This window comes from Neofelis nebulosa, chromosome 12 (assembly GCF_028018385.1).
Source record: "Neofelis nebulosa isolate mNeoNeb1 chromosome 12, mNeoNeb1.pri, whole genome shotgun sequence".
In the NCBI taxonomy this organism is placed as follows: domain Eukaryota; kingdom Metazoa; phylum Chordata; class Mammalia; order Carnivora; family Felidae; genus Neofelis; species Neofelis nebulosa.
Window position 1 is genome coordinate 35,778,844 of NC_080793.1, and position 14,669 is coordinate 35,793,512.

General features: G+C 47.8%; 1 long non-coding RNA gene across 2 annotated transcripts; it reads right to left on the bottom strand.

Moving 5' to 3' along the window:
- Nucleotides 1-6: 6 nt before the first annotated feature.
- LOC131491668 (uncharacterized) lies at nucleotides 7-13,483 on the bottom strand. Of its 2 annotated transcripts, none has more exons than XR_009251588.1 (3): nucleotides 12,669-13,483; nucleotides 232-329; nucleotides 7-90 (listed from the first exon to the last, which is right to left on the bottom strand). It is a non-coding gene; the product is annotated as an uncharacterized LOC131491668 (long non-coding RNA). The 2 variants fall into 2 exon arrangements; XR_009251589.1 differs by lacking the exon at nucleotides 12,669-13,483 and adding an exon at nucleotides 7,060-8,850.
- Nucleotides 13,484-14,669: the final 1,186 nt, after the last annotated feature.

The following is a 14,669-nucleotide window of genomic DNA, read 5'->3' on the forward strand; positions in this document are numbered from 1 at the left end:
ACTTGCCTCGGTCTGGGTACATGCTAGCGTTCCTGGGCAGCTGGATGCAGTTCCCTGCTTCACCTTCCTGAGGCACTGCTGCTGCTTCCGCTGAAAGAGACAGATGCCCTGAATGTCCTGTCCATTCAGCAGGTTCCGATTCCGGGCTCCAGGGTCTGGGTTCCCATGTGTCGGGGGTTATACTGCGGCCCTCCCCACCCCGTGGGCTGTGGAGATCAGCAATAACAGTACCCGGTGTAGCGGACTGGACAGTTTGCAAACGGTTTTGAGATCAGGAACCACATTTTCCCAGCTTCAGCATCTTCGTTTTTGCCGTATCTGCATGCCACCTAAGGAGAAAGTTAGTACTTACTATTTTTCCTTAAATTAATACTTTACTTTATAGAAGAATGTTAGATTTGCAGCACAATAAGCACATACATAGTACAGTGTTCCCATATCCCCCACCCCCACCCGAGTCTCCCCCTTACTAACGTCTTACAGTAGGGTGGTACATTTGTCACAATCAACCAATACTGCCTCACTGTTAGTAACTAAAGTCTGTAGTTGTTATCCAGTATTCTTTTTCCATTCCAGGACCCTATCCAGGACATTTAACTTTGCTGAACTAAAAAGACATATTTACATCACTACTATAAATCCAAAGTTAGGGTTTTCTAATACACATCGAAACTATTAAAATGAAAATATTCGTGATACCACAAGCAAATAAACCTTTGTTGAAATGATACATTTGGGGAGAATTGTTACTGCACTTTATCCTGGCCAGCAGAACCTCATGTATTTTGATACGCTAAAATTGTGTTCCATCCATAGTATGCTGAATACTCACTTGGTGAGGTCATTGCCCTATTTTTTACAGAAGGAATTGAGGCTCTGAATGGTAATGCCTGTAAAGGTCCAGCAGGTGAAAGTTCACTGTCAAATGTTAAGAGCTTGTAGGCAGGAGAGGGGTAGATAGGGCTGTTGCATAAAGCTTTGGCAGAAAAAGGAACAGTGGAGACACGCACACAGTGCCCATCTCCGCCAAGTCACTTGGAGGTGAGACACCCATCCGTGCCCTCCTGTGGCTGGAGTAGAGTGAGGAGGGCGCTGCCCTGCAGGGCCTGCACACCATGGTTGAGTGGGCAGGGCTTGCTGTCCTACACAGCTGGCCAGACCCGCCCAAGAGAACCTGTTCTGATTATTTGTCCTTAAGTGAGCCAAAATCTTATCTCCCTGGCTAAATCCTACCCATACTTCAGGATCCTACTTCATTATCACTTCATAGAACACCGATCCCTTCAATCTCCCTTAAGTCCTTCCCCAACCCTTGCTCTCATGCCCATGCCCCCCCCGCCCCCGCACCCCAGGTTATTCTCATGGTGGCACTGAATCTTCCGTATTGAAAAAAACTCTGTTGATTTGTCTGATCCCCTACCCCATGCGCTGTGAAGTCATGCCCAATTGATCCTCTATGCCCAACGTAGACCAACACTCAGTGTTGGATGCAGGGGTAGATGGATGGGTAAATGGACAGATGGATGAAGAAATAAACCCAGCACCACTCCTAGCATCTCTACCTTCTAGAGCCCCCAAAGGGCATCTCTTCCCTGACAACTCTCCAGAGATTTACAGACAACATCCTTATGCCTCTGGGGTCTGCCCTGCTCTTGGCCACCTCTCATACATGCCACTTTGCAGACTGTTCTCCCCATCCTGGTCATTTCTCGAGACCCACTCCAGTAGTCTGGGTGTGTCTGGGAGAGCCCAAAGGCAGCATGTAAGAATCCTGTCCTGCATCTCAGGAGGTATGTCCCAGCTCTGTGCATAGCAATTAGATCTGAAGATAGGATTCTCTAAGGTCACTGTGTATCCCTGGATCATTTGCTTTCAGCCTGCAGTAGCTAAGGGCCCCCTTCACCAAGTTACTTGTCACTGGTGAAGGCTTAACCCTGGTACGGAGTGCAACAGGTCAGCTGCCCCCATCAGGTCAACAGCTTATACTGTGGCCTCCCTGGGCTTTCCTGCTGGCCAGCCAGGCCCAGACATTGATGACTTCTGATAGGAGTGTGCAAACACAACAAAGACCAACACAGCTTCACCCAGGTCTCCAAATCCTGTTGAGGCCACTGCCTTGGTGTCCAAAGGAGATCCTGAGTACAGGGAATGGTAGACATAGTACGGCCAGACCAGACAAGAGCCAGTTGTGTCTTAGAACAGCAATAACCCTACATGGTCCTCAGCAGCCCTGGGCCCACCTTGCCACTCCTTCCTTCCGGCAGCACAAAGAAAGTCTCCTCTCCAAAGTCTTCTCTCCCATGAGGCCTGATGGGCTTGTTCCAACCCTAAGCAGTTTCTTCCTATTTGAACGTGCTCATCCCATTAGCTCTTTCTCCCTTCCTGTCCTGAGCTTTCTACAGTGCATTTATGACCATGGGGCTCCAGAACCCCTCCACTGTGATTAGCATTCTTTTTAAATGAAGTCAAGCCTAGCTATGGCCCTGCTAGTACAGAGAAACTCACAACTGTCAACATCTTCTTGAAACATTGTTCTTGCCTGAGTGCAGCTAAAGATCCTACTCGTCAGGATGGTGTCTCACTTCTTGGTTTTGGCCCATTATTCATGCCCTCTGGGCTCCTTGGGTAAAAAGCTGATTCCAGGGCTAGAGCAGGGAAAGTACAAGATGGCTGGACTATCTTGGTCCAGAAAGGAAGGAACCATCCTTAAAATGATGGGGATACAGGAGCTAGTTTGAAGAAACCCGAATTAGCCAAATGTGGTACAATCTGAGCCTCAAAATAAAGGATAGTAACAACATTCATAGAATAAGAATTGGCGTGTCTATCCTGATTAAGTGAACAAAAACATTTTAACAGGAGGGAAAAGAGGGCTTCCTCTGTGTAAGAAATGAATGATAGCGTTAGAAAATCACCATACTGCAACCATCTTGGTAACTGATTCAACAAGAATCAACTAGGGCTAAAACTCATGGTGCCTTCATGATAGAGAGAACACAACCTAATCAAATAATGAAAGTTAACATCACAAGTACAGGACAAACATGTGCCTCTACTGTGATGCACTTAGAACACAGCACCATGTCTGATTTTCCTGCCAAAAATGTATATCCAGAATCTAAACCCAAGGAAACACCAGACAAACCCAACTTGAGGGACACCCCACACAATAAATGACCTTACTCTTGATTCAGATAAACAAAACCAAAGAAGTGTGGTGGGCAAAATTTGAATATGAACTGAGGACTAGTTGCTAGTATTGTTTCTGTCTCCCCACTATTGATGAATGTGCTGTAGCTATAAGAGAAAGGCCTTGTTCCTAAGACATGCACAGTGCAGGGGGCGCCTGGGTGGTTCAATCGGTTCAGTGTCCCGCCCTTGATTTCTGGCTCAGGTCATGATTTCACGGTTTGGGAGATTGAGCCCCACATCAGGCTCTGTGCTGACAGCAGAGAGTCTGCTTGAGATTCTCTCTCCCTCACTCTGCCCCTCCCCCGCTCATGGTTGTGTGCTCGCTCTCTCTCTCTCTCTCTCTCTCAAAATAAGTAAATAAACTTGGGGCACCTGGGTGGCTCAGTAGGTTGAGCGTCTGACTTCAGCTCAGGTCATGATCTTGCTGTTCCCGAGTTCGAGCCCCACATCAGGCTCTGTGCTGACAGCTCAGAGCCTGGAGCCTGTTTCAGATTCTGTATCTCCTTCTCTCTCTCTCTCCCTCTCTCTCTCTCTGCCCCTCCCCCGCACATGCTTGCTCGCTCACTCTCTCTCTCAAAAGTAAACATTAAAAATTTTAAATAAATGGGGTGCCTATGTGGTCAGTCAGCTGAGCGTCTGGCTTTGGCTCAGGTCACGATCACATGGTTTGTAGGTTTGAGCCCTGCATCGGGCTCTGTGCTGATAGCTCTGAGCCTGGAACCTGCTTCAGATTCTGTATCTCCCTGTCTCTCTGCCCCTCCCCCACTCACTCTCTGTCTCTGTCTCTCAAAAATAAACATTAAATTAAGTAAAATAAATTAGATATTAAACATAAATTAATAAACATTAAACAGTAATATGTATTTTTATGTTACATATATTTTGTTATAAACATATTTATATGTTATAAATATAACATATAAATATGTTTATATATATTTATATGTATGTTATAAACATGTTATAACATTTTATATGTTATATATATGAGATATATATATCATATATATATAAACAAACTTTTTAAAAAAGACATACACACTACAGTTCTTACAGGTAAAAGGGTGGGATGCTTTTCTCAAATTTTCTCAAATGGCACAAAAAGAAATCTATAAATGTATAAACAAATAATAAATACATCAACAGCACGAGAATCCGGGTAAAGGATATACAGTTCTTTGCACTATTCTCACAACTGTTTTCTAACAAGGATATTATGTAAAAACAAAAGTTTTTTAAAGAGGACACTTTAAAGAATTTTATCTGATTAGCTTTTTCCAGGTTGGGGTGCCCTATAAGTGTGTTACACATAACTCCTTTGGCCTCATCACTGTTCCAGTGTCCAGTGGGTCCATGCCACAGGCAGAGACTCCCCTCCCGGGAAAAGACTTCACTTCGCTAGCCAACACCCAAAAGTTGAGATTATTCCACAAACTGAAAATCCCCCTAACGGTACAAGCATCCAGCCCACGGTCTTCCTTTCTTCAAAAAGGACATCTGGGGCACCTGGGTGGCTCAGTCAGTTAAGGGCTTGGGCTCAGATCATGATCTCATGGTTCATGAATTCGAGCCCCACATCGGGCTCTCTGCTGTCAGCGCAGAGCCCGCTTCAGATCCTCAGTCCTTCTCTGATCCCCCACCCCCTCTCTGCCCCTCTCTGGCTTGCACTCTGTCTTTCTCTCTCTCAAAATAACGTTTAGGAAAAAAAAGAAAAGACATCAGGAGACATTTTGGCAAAAAAAAACTTTGTGGGATTAAGGTATCTCTGGGAATGTATTAGTAAATAAATGGGTTTTTAGAGCTAGAAGGAAAAAACCTAGTACGATTCTATTATTTCACAAGTGTTACTGCCTAAAATCCCTGCCATGAAGAGAAGGTGCAGTTCACGTATTATGACTCATTTAACAGACACTGATTGCTGTACGTCAGGTACTGGGCTAGATTCTCTCTCACAAGACTTGTTCAGGTAGAACAAGGGCCCCCCTTTTGAGCCTTTTGATCCACAGACCCTTTGATGTACAGAAATGTGCTTTTCAGCCCGCCCCTGAGAACGCACCCCCTACATTTAGGGAGGTACACCTGTGGTCAGCCAAGCCAAGTATTTACTTGTCATCCCAGACTTCTCCTTGTCAGTATCATGCCTCCGTGTGAGTGACTGAAGACGGGCTGCTCTCTTACTCGCACAGAGGTGGTTCAGAATTCTGCTCACATGCTAGGAGCTGACCATTCCTGGAAATTAAGTCTCACAGTGTCCAACCCATCAGAACCTAAATGTATTCATGAAAACACAGTCTACCCTATGAGCCACTAGTTCGCTTCCCAGAGATCCGTAAGGATCTTCTTTTTCCTGGTGCAGAGTCACACGCTTGATTTTCACAACAGCTTAAAGAAAAACGAGGTGTTTAGATTTCCTGCTCACCCCTCTGCTGGAGGGAGACAAGGATGTACTGACGCCCACTACCGAGGACTGGAAACAAACGAGACAAACCACAGCCACCTGGAAACATGCACTGCAGGCAAGGCCTCACCGCAGAAGCAGCCTGATAACCGCATCCCAGAACCCAAAGAAATACAAGGATGGCCTGTCCCAAATGAATCACCCGAGACTCCTTTCCACCGTGTCTTCCCTCATGGATGACCCAGCTGCCGTGTGAACTTCCTCCTGTCGCATTTCCAGGGAGAACTGGATTTCATCTCCCCTCCATCACTTGTCCTGGCTCCCCAGATCTAACTTTGAGCACTAGGCACGGACCTAAGTCTCTCTGAGTCTCATTCCTGTTCCACATATCGCCCCTCCAGATGCTGACTCCACCACCCCAGTGGCAGGTAAGGTTGGGCAACGGCCAGCCTCCACTCCCGTCTCCTGAGTGCTTTCTAGTAACTAGAGGCTGGAGAGCAGACACCGATTTCCAGACTCCCTTGCTGCTAGGGTTCTAGATGCAAATTAGGTTCCTATGTGTGGACAGTTGAGCCACGAACAACATGGATTTGAGCTGCACTGCTCCACTCATGCATGCTTATTTCCAACAAATAGAGTGCATTGTTGTAACTGTACTTTCATATAATTTTCTTAAAAACATTTTTTCTCTAGCTTACTTTATTGTGAGAATACTCTGTATAATACATATATAAAATATGCTCATTGCCTGCTTATGTTCGAAGTAAGGCTTCCAGTCGACAGTAAACTATTAGTAGTTAAGTTTTGGGGGTGTCAAAAGTTACACACGGTCAGGTGTACTGTCACATGCATGGATAAACCTCAGAAACTTGTGCCAAGTGAAAGAAGCCAAACACAGAGGAAAACATGATATGCAATTTCATTTACATTAATATCAAGGTAAATCCATAGGAACAGAAGACAAATTAGTGGTTGCCACTGACTCAGGGGAGGATGGAGTAGGGTATTTCTTCTTAATGGGCACAGGGTTTCCTCTAGGGGTGATGAAAAAGTTCAGGAACTGGATGGAGGACAGGGTTGCACAACATTGTGAATGTACTTAATGCCACTGACTTGTGCATTTTTAAATGGTTTTTGTTTTTTAGGTTTTTTTGGGTTTTTCTTTATTTATTTTGAGAGAGGGTGCAAGCAGGAAGAGGCGGAGAGAGAGGGAGGGAGGCTGACAGCGCAGGGCCCAACACGAGGCTCAGATTCATGAACGGTGAGATCATGACCTGAGCCGAAACCAAGAGTCAGATGCTTAATTGACTGAGCCATCCAGGTGCCCCTTAAATGGCTTTTAAAAGGTAAAATTTATGTCTACATTTTACCAAAGGAATATGTGGCCAACCCATGACAAAGACAGCCAAAGGATCCACCCTGAAAAGGATCACAGACTTGGCAGCTGGCACTTTCATGATAATACCTACCCCCTGCTCCTGCACAGCCACAGAAGGATCCAGGGCTGGCCTCGAAGCCACTGAGGGCCTTTCCAGCTCAGGTGCCATCAGGTCCCACAGTCCTTAGCGTAAAGTTATTTGTCTCCCCATAGACTTGTTGGTTTTTGCAAATGCCCTCATCTGTTAAGAAAAATTATCTCGACAACCATCTGGACATAATTCAACAAAACTGCAGAATATAAACTCAAAGCCGAGACTTAGTTTTTACTTTACTATCAACTGATGCGTCAAATGTCGTTAACACGCCAACTAATTTTCAGTAGCTTCTGGGCATGTCTGAGACCACAGGCACCACCAACAAAACCCACAGCAAGAGCAGTGCTTGGGAAATTCAGTCCAAGGACTCCCGCAGCTGCTCACAGGAAGCAGCTGGATTGGACTCCATGGTCTGTGCTGGGGAAGGAAGGCGGGACCCCCAATCCATCATGCTGGAAAACAGTGGCCACCGCCACTGCAGCACAGAAACAGAACGGTTTCCAGAGCTGGGCACAACACACTTCACAGGGCTCCAGCCTCAGTGACCTGGGACGTCAGGCTCTTTCCTGGCCACAGAGGTCTTGAGTCTTCCCTGAAAGTCCTCGTCCTCCCACAGACTCAGCACTGGCCATGGACTGCTGGCCCCGGTCTCTGCATTTTTCAAGTCTTGTCCCCGGATCTTCAGACTCCTGTCTGAAGGGTCTGCAACCGTCTCAAGTCAGGAGATTTGGTCCCAAATCAGTGCCCTTCATTCAAATCAAGCACCTCTGTCAGCTGGGCCTTGTGCTGGCCGCGGTAGAGGAGACAGAGGTTAATCAGACACGGTCCCCGCGCTGGGACAGTTCACACAGTGTGAGAGAGACGGCAAGGTGCGTGGATAAATGACTGCCGGCCAATCCAAGGCAGAGTGTGGGGCCCACAGGAAAGGGACATCTGAAATGCTCCAGAGAGTCTACGAAATGGCTCCTGCCAGCCAGTCGGGCCCCCGTGTGAGGGTTCAAACTGACGGACCTCCTGGCTGGCTTAATGAAGCCCCAGTTAAGCATTGTGCCCGGAAACCTCTCCTCCCTCCTGTAGAATAGCCCAGCTCACAGCACGACATGCAGGGAACCGGGTCAGCTGTTGGGGGATGGCAGCTGCGGGCAGTGGTGTCGACAACGGTCAACGACTGCCACCTCGGCTCAGACGTAGGTCACTGAAAACCGCAGGGCCCAGAAACCAGACATTCCGCCCTCAGGAAGCATTCTGCCTCCTGTCCCTGACCTCACAGAGAAGGGCCGGCTGGGGTCACCCTGCTCTGAAAGGACCACCCTGGCCGGAGCTTTGCCTGAGGAGAGGAGGAGAAGCAGAGGCCGCAGACACTCGGTGGGGCACCATCTCTGAGGTCGGGGAACAAACAACAGACCCAGAGAATGGGTAAGTTACAGCTCATCCTCTTTCTGGAACCCTCGGAATATGCTAAGAAACCATCGAACATTCCAGGAAAAGCAGTTGGTTTAATGTAAGGCGTAAACCATAGGCGATAAAGCCATCTCTGCGCTCTGGGCACAAGTGTAAAGGGCCGCTGGGCCCAGACAGGCAGGAGACTCAAAACAACAGGTCTGATCCGCCGGATACCGGGTTTAGGGAGTTAATTGAATTCATTTCTTTTTAAGTCCCCATTATTTCTGTCTGTGCACAACGACACCTGTGTTAGGATCAGAGAGACAGGCTCTGAGAAGAGAATCAAGCTCTGAGGGATGGAGCACGGGCTCCCAGGGGGATGGCACGGTGGTGAGCCCCTGGCCACCAGCAGCCCTGCCCCTTGTCCCCCCACCACCCCCACTCCCCCCTGCACACCTGGAAGGGCTCAAAGGTCTGACCTCGGACTCCGTGTCTTCAGCTGGCAGAGGGCTCAGAGGTCTTGTCGGCTCTCCTGGGACAGACACGAAGCAGCTCACCTTGGGGCGTCCGTGGCATGGACATCAGGAGCACCATGAACGCCCCACTGCCCCCATCCCCCATCTTCCCAAGCCCGGAACCCGGGCATTGGAGAGTCTCTGTACCCTCCCTCCGAACCCAACCACTCTCAGCTCCTGCTACTGTGACCCCCAAACATCTCCCGTGTTTCCTCTTCCATCTCCGCTGCCATCACACATGCCCAGGCTCTTATGTGGTCTCTTACATGGTCACGCAGCACCTGCTCTCCCTGCTTCATTCAGCCTTCTCTCCTGCCAATCCATTTCCACACCACATGGCCATTTTTCTAAGATGCAGATCTGACCTGGTCACTGCCCTGCATCAAACCCTATGATGTCACCCCACAACTTCTAGGATAATTGGTTAGGGTCTGCAGTGTCAACTCTGGAGCAGTCCTCCTGGACTCATATCACTGCTCTGTCACTTACTAGATCTGTGGCTATCAGGTTCCTTAATCACTTGGTGCCTCAGTTTCCCCACTGGTAAAATGTGGACAATAATAGTACCTGCCTCACAAGGTTGTTGTTAGGACTGAGTTAATGCATGTAAACTGCTTCGAACAGTGCCTGTAAATGGTAGCTACTATTTTCACAGATTTGTGCTTTTTACAGACCTTGGAGGCCCTACCTGTTCAGGCCCCATGCAGCTGTGCAACCTCTTTGCTCTGCTATACCTCCCTCCCTCGGCCTCCCAGGGACTTCCAAAGACACTAACCCCCTTCCCTTTTGCTTTCGCCACTGAGCCTTTGCACATGCCACTGTCATTGCTGGGTTGCACCATTCCTCTCCTGGCTTGTCCGACTGTCCATAGTTTCCCTCTCTCAAAACTATATTTGATTATTTATTCATGGATATCTCCTGCTGTAATACAAGATCCATGTGAGCAGGGCCATGGGTGTCTGAGTCACCATGATTCTTCAGTGTTTAAAATAGTGCTAGCTAATGGTGCTAGCTAGCCAAAGCCCAGGCCCTAGGAAGACAGCCCTACTGAAATGAATCAGAAGGAACAGGGTCTTCTCTATACATCAAATACTAGACGTCACAGCACATCTATAAGTTCATGACATCCCAATTTGCTACAACTATTCCCACGAGAGCCACCACTGGAAGAAGGCAGATCCTTGACTTAGATTCAGGTGTTCTAACAAAGTAAGTCGGTGACTGAGAGGGAAAACAGCTTGGAGGAGAAAAAAGCAGCATGGAAGATCCACATTTCAGGTGCTTGATATTCAGATTTTATGTGACCTGACATTACCAGGTCATTCCTGAGTAAAATGAATACAGATCCATTTTGTTTAAAAGACAATGTTAGAAAAGAAAAACAAAGAAGGGAGGAGTTCTGGAAGTTTCCTATAAAGCCCTTCTGTTAAGCAATTTCCATTTTCTTGCAGATTCCTCGTTATAAAATTAGAACTGTGTTCCCCTGGACAATAATCTATGCCCTGGAAGCTTATTTCAAAACCCAATGACCACCATAAGAAAAGCAATTCCTTCCTAATTAAACATTAAGATGATTGGTCAATGTATCAACATACCACGGCAAAATAGTTACAAAATAAAAACAAAGCCTCCCCACCTCCCCTTCAATCTGCTTCCTACTCTGATGGCAGATTAATTTTACTAAAAGCACAGCTCTGCTCAAGCCTTGCCCTCATTCAAAACCCTTCAGTGGCTCCCCATTGCCTTCAGGCTCTGCTCAAGCCTTGCCCTCATTCAAAACCCTTCAGTGGCTCCCCATTGCCTTCAGGATAAAGAACAAACTCCTAGCGGGTGTTTGAAGATCTTTCTCCTTTTGGCCCTGACCTACTTGTGTAGCCTCATTTCCTTCTAATCACCTTCAAATAACCCCTGGCCCAAACAAAATGCACTGAGAGTCCCTGCCACGCCTTTATCTTTTCCCCACTTCTGCCTAGAATGTTCTTTACTCCCCTCTACCCCCCACGTCAAAACCCTGCCTCCTCGTAAGACTCACTCAAATGCTACCTCCTCCATGAAGTCTTCTGTGATGTCCTCCTCCCTAATACATGCTGCCCACCATCTTCAGGCTTCCATAACCTTTCACTAGAGATGATTCTCATGTATTTATCACTGGCTGGCTTGTATTGTTATTTCTGCACATATTCTCTACTTCCTGACAAACTATAAACCCCAATACATTTTCCCCTCACATTTAACATATGTCATGCAAATAGAAGGTACTAAAATTTTGAATGAATCAAGTAACAAGCGGCAGAAAACAGTACAATATGGCTAGCAGCAACTGAATTTATCACTGCACTTAGAGAGGTAGCAAGTCTGGAAACGTGAGAACTCTATCCCAGTGGTTGGAACATTTTGTCTACATATTGTCTGTTTCTATCGAAATCCCCAATTTACTATCATTATTTACCCATTGATCTTTCGGTCCTGCTGGATATATGTGTGTGTGTGTGTGTGAGCGTGCCTGAGGGTGTACGTGCCTGTGCAGAGGGGAGGAAGCAGAGTGGAGGAGAAAGATTATCATCAAAAACTGGCAGCAGCAGGGGCACCTGACTCAGTTGGTTACACGTCCAGCTCTTAGTTTCGGCTCAGGTTTGTGAGTTTGAGTCCCGCATTGGGCTTCGTGCTGACGGTGTGGAGCCTGCTTGGAATTCTCTCTCTGTCTACCCCTCACCCCCCTCAAAATAAATAAACATTAAAACAACAACAACAACAAGCAGCAGCAACAGAGAATCTCCTTCAGGGAAGACAGCTCAAAATCCACAGAAGCATCAAGTGTGTCCTCTACTGGCTGTCAAACACAGGGAGGGGGAGATTGAAGTCCTGCCGGGCAGTGGTTCCCACTTTACTGAGGACCGCAGAGCTTGTGAAAACCCAGGTGGGCCCGCGCCCAGAGTTTCTGTGCCTGTAGGTTGGGGTGGGGCTCAGATTTTGCATTTCTGACAGGCTCCAGGATACGCGGATAGGGACCGTGCTTTAAGGATCCTCCGTGTAGATGAACAAATGAATCAAGGGGTTCAGGGCAGGAGGATCAGCTGGGGTACAGGATACAAGCATTTCTAAAACTAGAAAATTCGTCTTTAATCAGATTAAGGCACACAGAGAAACACCATCATCTTGTGGTTTTTCCTTCTCACTTGTAATTCAGAAACCAAATTCTATAGGGTAGACTGAAGAGTTATGGACAAGGGAGTCAGGAGACCTGGGTTCAAGTCCTGACTCTGTCACTAGTTAGCTAAGTAACCAAAGACCCTTCGATACCCTCTCAGGACATCACTGCACACATTAGAACCACAATTAGAACTCAACCTGATAAATCTCCAGGGTCAGGTCTTACATCCTATAATCTCACAATTTAAAAAACCTGTTAGCAATTTAGTTCCAAATCTAATTATCCCATCTCTATATAAAATGCTTAAAGATGCTGCAAATTGAAAACATGAGGAATAATTAACAGTTAAATTGGAGAAGAGCCCATAATAGTTGCAATTATGAAGACTGAAATTATGAAGACTAAACAGGTTTCACAAATAATAAGTGCTTAACAATATACCACGGAAATAGATTTTAAAAGATAGAGCAAAAATACTACAATTAAAACAACCAGCTCCCTTTCTGCGAACTGTCTAGAAAAAGCAGGACGTGTTACAGAATGAGAAAACTCACCAGTGAAGCAGGGCTGAGGGATGTCGTCCAAGGAGTAATCAGCCCCTCTTCCCCACACTGGGGCCTCCCCTCTGTCGCGGGACACTGCTTCTGAACCTCACAGCTCACAGCTTTTTTTTTTTTTTAATTTTAATTTTTGAAACAGAGAGAGCACAAGTGGGGGAGGGACAGAGAGACAGAGGGGGACAGAGGATCCAAAGTGGATTCTGTGCTGACAGCAGAGAGCCTGGTGCAGGGCTCGAAATCACGAGCTGTGAGATCATGACCTGAGCCAAAGTCAGACACTTAACCGACTGAGCCACCCAGGCGCCCAGCACAGTTCTTCTTAAAGAGAAAGGGGCACCTTCCCAAGATCATGGCCATAAGAATGTGAGGATCAAATGACCTTCCCCTAGCTCAACGAGCACAGGGAAAGCTGATCGCCAGGCCATGTGGGCCCAGTCGCAGGGGTCCCCCGGGGCCCAGCGCCCACTCTCCTGCCGCTCCGGGGCAGTTGCAACCATGCCCTCCGCGGGAGTCTGGCCTCTCCCCTTTCAGCACCACAGGCCCAGAAGTCATCCAGATGCCATCTCATCCTCCCCACCTCAGCCACTTGAACCAGCCGAGAGAGGAGACCCCACAGGCCCTCGATGGCAGCCCGCCTGCCACTGGGCCCGGAGCGACCGAGAACTCGAGGCCCCAGGTCTCACGGGGCACCCATTCTGTGGCTGCGGGGCTGACTAGGCGCCTGCTCACCCGCCCCCTTGTGCCCAGCTGACCCGGGTTAAAGTGAACCGCACGGCATTAAGTCGCTAAGCCTCCCGGGGAGGTAGGTCATCCTCAAACACATTATCCCCCCTCAACAGATGGGGAAATGACGCCACAGGGAGATTAAATAACCCCACCCGGCCTCACACAACCTGCTGCAGGTGGAGCACGAGGTGATCCCAGCCCTCGAGCTGGCTCAGGGGTCCAGAATGCTCTGGATAAAGCCCTCCCGGCGACGGGGAGGACTTGCACCGCAGAGCCAAGAAAGAAAGAAGCAGAGTGCCCCTGCTGAAAGCCACTCCCAAGTGTCCCTCTTTTCCCTTGTGTCCCCAGAACACCGTGTAAGAGGATGCTTTTCAACCACAAGTATGAGAGGGGCCGGAGTGTGAGTGCGGGTGCAGAGAAGACTCCTTCCTTCGATGAGTACTTACATATCTAATGGGGGCAAGTCACTGACACACAGGATGAACCGGACCATCCTCCAGTCAAGAGATGTCATCCAGTGTACGTAAATCACATAAATACAAGTGGAGATTAATACAGGCACAGCAGGGGGGCTGGTAGTGGTTGATGATGGGAGCTCACGTCCAGCTGTGGCTACAGTTGGGGATACAGGGGCAGTGACCAGGCTATGAAGGGTGGGACAGTGACACCTGCAGGGGTGAGGAGAAGGGTATAGAAAGTGCAGGGAGATGACTCTGGCCTGCCCTGAAGACCTGGCTGAGGGGTGTGAGGGACCAAGGGCATGTCAAGTAGGGTTCAGGACTCAGGGTAGGAATGGCAGGTGGAAACCCTATCACCAAAGGCCTTAAGTGTGGGATTAAGGAGATTAAACTTCCCTCCTGGCCACAGTGCTCAGCACGGCGCCTTGCTCACAGTAGGCACTCATTACCGTTAAGGAGCAAACGCTGGAAGGCAATTTCATTCATGGCAAATGTACGACAACTGTAAAACAATATTCCACAAAAATTGCCTTGATTCTTTTTAGGAGGTGATATCTGGCCAGGACTTTTTTTTTAAAGTTTATTTTTGAGAGAAAAAGAGCACAAGTGTGATGGGCAGAGAGGGAGGGAGACATAGAATCAGAAGCAGGCTCCAGGCTGCGAGCTGTCAGCACGGATTCTGACGCCGGTATTGAACTCACAAACCGGGAGCTCATAACCTGAGCTGAAGTCAGATGCTCAACCGACTGAGCCACCCAGGTGCCCCTGATCAGCACAACTTCTAAATTTAGTTTAATGATCTAAAGTATTT